The sequence below is a fragment of the Arachis stenosperma genome, chromosome 3 (assembly GCF_014773155.1).
Source record: "Arachis stenosperma cultivar V10309 chromosome 3, arast.V10309.gnm1.PFL2, whole genome shotgun sequence".
NCBI lineage: Eukaryota > Viridiplantae > Streptophyta > Magnoliopsida > Fabales > Fabaceae > Arachis > Arachis stenosperma.
Genome location: NC_080379.1, coordinates 54,747,340 through 54,754,165, shown reverse-complemented (window position 1 = coordinate 54,754,165; position 6,826 = coordinate 54,747,340). Strand labels below are relative to the sequence as shown.

Below are 6,826 nucleotides of genomic sequence, written 5' to 3'. Positions count from 1 at the left end.
AGGGAAGATACTGCCAAAATTTCTGTGAAAATCCAAGAATTCTATTCGAAATGTTATTCAGAGACTCATGAGTCTAACACTTGTACTATTTTACTTGGACTATTTACAAAGGTGATGAATTGTGTTTTGAAATAAATTACTGAAAAGAGAATTATGATTCAGCTTTGTTTCTTAAGAAAAGTATTTTTACTTTTGGATACAAGACATTTAGAAGAAGCTTGTGTCGTAAGCTGTTTTACAGGTGAAAAGGGTTTATGTCTTTGAAATTAACTTGAGAGTTTCAATTGGAGGAGTTTTAGTATTTTGAAAGAATTTGAATCTTGATTGATAAACCTTATTTTTATGATGTTTTGGGAAAAGTTTAAAGTATCCTTTAAAGTTCTGGTTTAGGAAACAAAAATAATTTCCGAGCCGGTGGAAACGTCTCATATTTTTAACATGGGGTTGAAATTGATCTTAGTTTAAGTAAAAGAAAGGATTTTTAAAATGTGGTTGGAGTAACTAATTACACGACTCAGTTTGATCTAAATTCTATTCTTATTCTTATTTATTCAACTCAAGAAAATTAAGGTTTTATAGATTTTTAAACGAAGTTGATGAAATGAGTTATGTTATTCTCCCCTAAAGTCTTGAGACTCTACTGAGGAACTTTTGCTACCAAATCCATTTTAGAATGAATGATTTTGAATCTCTCAGAAAAAGGCTTTTGATTTGGTGTGGTTCCTGAAATGGTTGGAAAGGTGTGTAGAGTGGCCTTGTTTTAAAAAGGGTAACTAACGTTTGAGGAAAAGTGGCTTATGAGTCTGAAATAATTTGAGAAGTGAGAATTTTAAGGCCAAGGGTGAAAAGAATTGATTTTTTTATTTCAAAGTAAAGTGAATTGAGAAAAAGTGATTTATGGCTTGAATGATGATTTTATGACTTTGATGATGTGGGATGGTGGAAGTGCTATTATGTTATGAGCCGGAATGGCTGCATATGATAATGAATTATCGTTGATTGTGGAATATGTTATGAGCCGGATGGCTAAGTATGAATAATGGATGATTATTGAGTTGATAAAGTGATGGTTGCACTTCCAATTATCTGAGATACGAGTTTTCCTGGGAAAAGGCAGTGGCTAACCACCACGTGCTCCAAGTTGAGACTCGATACTCTACCAACCCTATGTCGTAAGTGTGGCCGGACATTGTGAAAGTTTCGGATAAGATCGCCCCCGTGGATAAACACCAGTGTGGGTGTTGTATGATTATGATTATGATTGTGAATAACTCGAGTTGGGGATGCACGACAGAGGGACAGGCCAATGGTTAGCTACCAGGACTTATAGGGTTGGCTTTATAACCGACAAATGAGACTCATCAGCCACTAAGACAGGCATTCATCATATGCATCTATATGACATTGTTTGGGTGTGCATATTGTACTTGATTTGCCTATGTGATTAATTAGGTTTAACTGCTATTTGCTCTACTTGAAGTAATTATTTGTTTGTGCTTGAACTTTCCTATTTGTGTTTGCGACTGAAACTCTGTTGGACTGTAGTGATTGGTTGTTGTTTGGATTGCTTGGGCCTAGGGTCGTGGTTGATTATGAGATGGGCCAAAGGTTGTGTTTGGTTTTGTATTTTTGGTTTAGAAAAGTATGAAAAACTAAACTGGTTCAGCATAGACTTAATGAACCTATGTTTGGAATAGCTTGGTCATTCATGCTGTATAAGAAAGACTTTCAAAAAGGCTTTTAATTTATTTTATTGAGGAATTAACAGTTTTCTCTTTCAGAAAGGATTTTGAATTTTTTATATTAAACCTTTGGTTTTGAAAAGATGCATAAGACGGTTATTAATCACTGTAATGATTTTATTTTCACGTATCCTATTATAGTAATTCTGTAATCCTATAATGAGAACCCTTTCGAGGACGATGGTCTCATTCCTCTACAGGTGTTTCCTTTTCAGGATATGGAGGAGGAAGTCTCGAAGAGTTTGTTCTGTTTTCCATTTATATGATGTGTTGTACTGTTTTAGATATTATGCTTTTCCTCGCCTTTATCTTTATACATTCTGTAAGAGGGATAGGAACTGTGTTAGGTAATGCTTGTAAAATTATTAATATGTATATATATAGGTATCCTTTGCAAGTATTGATATTTGTATGGATGTATGTTATCTATTAAAAATTCTCTTGAGCGGTAATACGATTTAAGTTTTTAAACAGGTTCATATTTTAATATTAAATATTATAAAAGTTGTCATAAAACCCGAGCTATCAGAGTCACGCAGCCGGAAGCGTAAGCTTTAATAGTTAGGGTGTTACATTCACTCTAGAAATTATCTTTTTTGAATTTTTTTTCTTTTAATCCCGTAACTCAAATTTGAAATACAAAAATTAACATACGATTCTATTTTCTATATAAAATGTATTAGCATTAACCTAAATATGCTTACATCTAACAAAAAATAATAAATATATATACCGTATCATTAACTTTAATTTTTATTTAGCATATTATGTTATTATTAGTAGTTGTGAGTACAATATGTATAGAGGTGAGATTACTAATAATTATTCACATGAGTCCACAATCTTATTACACTATATTATTAGTCTATACTTGAAATAGATTTAAAATTACGAATATAATTTTGATACTTATTTTAAAATAAAAAATTTCACATGGTCAATCAATAAGATTTAAGGATGGTCTAATTGTAGAGAATAACATTTATTTCACGCAGTTATATATACATACTATGTTTATACTTATTTTAGAACAGAAATATTAAAAAGAAAAAAAAATATATAGTGTTACTTCACTACAAAAAAAAGCACTTTTTTGTAGCGGTTTTTTTTTTCTATTTTGCGGGGTTTTTGACCCCCGCAAATTGTGTTGCGGCAGTTTTAGAAACTCCTGCAGTTACGTGTCCTGCAAATAGTTTGCGTCGGTTTTTGAAAAACCGCTGGTACGTTACACAAATTACGGCAGTTTTATGTCCGCTGTAAATTGTGGCAGTTTTTTTATTTGCTGCGTTTTAAAACCCCCGCAATTTTGTGACGCAAAATTTAAAAAAAAAATTGTGGGAGTTTGAAACCCCCGGAAATTTATGAGCAAATATTAAAAAAAATAAATTAAAACCATCAAAACCAATCCAAAACTATATTACATCCAATATGTCAATTCCAAATTTGAGATACAAAATTAAAAAAAGTATACTCAATTGTAGATAACATCTCACTACATTAGAAATTTAGACTAATAAAATTTTAGTTGAATACAATAAGTAAATTAAAACAACATGCATATCAAAATTTGAACTCATTGTTTAACTTTTATGAGATATCATAGAAAAGTATCAACACATACACTTCTAAAATTCTGAGTATGCCATTCTTCCTCTTCTCTGCATCAAGTACACAAAACAAAACAACACAACAAAAACTCAAGTAACTCAACTAAAATGAATAAAGCTATGACACATAAAATACACAAAAAAGAAAAAAGGTTTGGTTCCATGGTTCGAGAAAAGAACGATAAAAACTTTATTTTTTTTCTATTTTATTTTTATATGCACCCCAATACAAACACTATCCTCGATATCAAATGCATATACCAATTAAAGAGAATAAAATAAAAAATTCAACATGTGCTTTTGTTTAGGGGAGCAAAGAATAAAATTCCACATGTTCAGAAGCACTCACCAACAAACCCAGTTTTAATGAATTAAATAAAAAAATATGAAAAGTCCAAAACAGTTGGCTTTGTCACTACGCACTACCACTTCCAATACAATTAATAGGCTTATCATAGGACAATTGATGATGAATGCAAAAAGAGAAGTTTTGTTACTTCACCTTTGGATTTTCCTTATTCAATCCAAGATATGAGAATAATCTTCCAGCTTCACAAAATGCTTTCACAAGAAAGAAAAAGTTAATAGTATTACAGTAAACAATATATTTAATATTGTATTTGTGCACATATTTTCTACACACAAGAGAAACTATGTAATTAAAGTCCCAAATATGTGGGAGATCATGAAAAGTGACAACAATGATTCTTCATTAGTAGTACTAGTATGAAGAGCCGTAGTATTCAACCTTTTATAGTTGTATTGAAGAGAAATAATTGATCACTTTACTTAGAAAACAATCTAATTTATATTGGTGAATTCGTTAATTTCTGGTTTTGTAATAATATGGCTGATATATATAATTGTTGTATCTTATATCCTTAGTGTTTCAGAAAAAGATTTCAGCAAAGAGGACAATTAGACCAGATACAAATAGGTTGCCTTAAGATGCAATCCAAAATCAAATCTTGAGCGAATTTTTACAATGACAATTTGCACTCTCTTAAAAAGTAACCATCAATATCAAAGAATAAGCTACCTACAATGAAAAGTTATTGCACAATAACATTAGGCACCAATCATACAGTTACACAAGATTAGGTAAAAGGAATCCTCACACCCTATGTAGGTAAAGTAGTAATAATGCTAAATATAAATACAACACTATCAATGAAGCCTAATGATAATATAAAATTCAACAGTGATAACCATGTAATAAGTTTTAAAGAAAGAAGTAAAATTACCTAGAAGTGATAATCCAACTAAAACATCAACCAGAATTGGATCCAAATTAAAACTTTTATAGGATAATAACGCATAAGAACTAATCAATTTTCATACTTCAGAAATAGGTTCATTAGTAAGGATAGACCTTAGAGAGATTGATCCATGGATCTCAACAAGGCCAATATGAGTTTGCTGTTATTGTAAGTCCAATACAAGCTATTCAAGGCTTCAAGCTAGTTACTCACAGAAGCTAGTTCCATAGTTGAGCAAGAAAAAATTGTAATATGAATTTTAGTTACCTTCCAGGTGTAAGCAAAGAGAAGGAGGGACACATGCTTTATAGATCCTGCCTGGGTAGTAGTTGCCCACTATTTTTAGCACTGCCAGCAGCAAGCTCATAAAAGTAGATGCGAACCTATAAAAGCCTGTGCAACCATCCATCAACTATTAACTCTTTTACTTAACAAACCTTAATTACATTTCAGGATAACCAATTGTCAAATAGAATATTAGTGCAATTTCTGATATGGCTGGACTTACTTGCATCCAACAGAATCACAAATTGTTCTGCATTTTTAGGCATCGCCGAAATGGCTACCTCTATTGTGAACACCAACAACTGAGTAAGCCTTCAAGATTTCAAAACAAATTGTGTTAGAAACCAACTCATCAAAATAGACTCATTTTTTTCTTATGTTTTTTGTGGAAGTCAGATCGTCTTACCATTTTTGAGAATGTATCTTTTGGTAGTCTTGCTATATCCGAAAAATCTGTTAAACCAACTCAAATCATTAACTCAGAAAATAGCAACGAATGAATGTTGTTTCCATAGTAGAAACTATGTTAAGGGAACACAGATTAAATAAAAGGAGAGTAATAATACCCGCAGAACATCAGTGTAGCAACTAGCAATCATAACAGTATTTGGAGATCAAAAAATAGACAAATTAATTTCCAAACAAAGATCCACAAAATCACACACTTCTTAAATACCAAAAATTATCCAATAGTGAAAAATCGAAAAGTCCAAGGCGCCATTCTGCCATAGGACATTTTTTCGTAGCAAATTTCAAGCCTCGTACTATGATTTTGCAACTTTAATGCATCTGTGGGCAATTTTTCGTGGCAAACTCCTGTGTTTCTGGTAGTGAAAACAAAATAGTCAAGAACATTTGACACATATATACCTTTGGAAGATGATTGAGGAACAGAGAAGGGAGAAGACAAGACGCGAACAGCGAAGGCAGTAGCAAACAAAAGCAATCGACGCGAATCCAAGAAGCTGCGACGCCAACGAAAGCACGAACAAGCAGCAGCGGCAGTAGCAAAAAAACTCGAAAAATGCAAGAGAAGTTAGAAGAATTGTGGAAGAAGAAAAGACAGTTTGAGCACTAAGCAATGAGCATGAGCCGCGAGCCTCGGGAGAGTAGCAGAGATGATCTTAGAGAGGGTTTGGGGGGAATGAGAATTAATTTGGTGAATTGATTTGGCGCGTTAGGAATTTTGTGTGTTAGAAAGTTAATTTGAAGGGGTTTATAGAAACCCTACTAATTAAAATTAAAACTGCCGTTGCTAAATCCCTTGAAACAGAGAAGAGAAAACTCGGTTTCTTAACTTCATTTGCGGGATTTTTTTAAAATTGTTGTTATAAAATTCCTACAAAATTAGATTTTTTTTGTAGTGCTTTTAGATTCATAACATTATTCTTTTTTAATTATATATTTTTATTTTTTTACAAAATTATTTACAGTCCTTATGAATTTGACAAAAATCAAGGATGTTGATATAACAAATAAAGGTTGAAAATAATTTTAAAAGAAAATAAAAATATATAATTAAAAAATTATATTATTAATTTAAGAGTAACGTTATCATTATTTAAAAAAAAACATAAATGATTTTTTCCTCTTTCATATGTAATTTTATTTAGTATGCGTTTCGGTTTAAGAAACTTTGAGAAATTACATGTAAAAAAAAACGTTTATACATATGTATTTTGATTAATTAAATATTATTTTTATTTCAATAAAAAATGTTATGATTAATAAAAAATATTTTGTTTTTTTTTTATTTGTAAATATTTAATAAAATTTAGTATTTACTTTAATAAGTGTATAATTAAAAATATAATCAAGTTAGTGAGAACAAAATTAAAATTAAACTAGATAAAAAAACAATTTACTTAAATATGTTATTTAAATATATTTAACCTAGTAAATCAGAAGGAAGAATATGATCCAATGGTAAAGG

The 6,826-nt window shown here is 30.9% G+C and overlaps 1 long non-coding RNA gene across 1 annotated transcript; it reads right to left on the bottom strand.

Annotated features, from left to right (window-relative positions):
- Window positions 1-4,295: 4,295 nt before the first annotated feature.
- On the bottom strand, window positions 4,296-5,959 carry LOC130966063 (uncharacterized). Its single transcript, XR_009081245.1, has 4 exons — window positions 5,764-5,959; window positions 5,300-5,346; window positions 5,117-5,205; window positions 4,296-5,001 (listed from the first exon to the last, which is right to left on the bottom strand). It is a non-coding gene; the product is annotated as an uncharacterized LOC130966063 (long non-coding RNA).
- Between the last annotated feature and the right edge of the window lie 867 nt (window positions 5,960-6,826).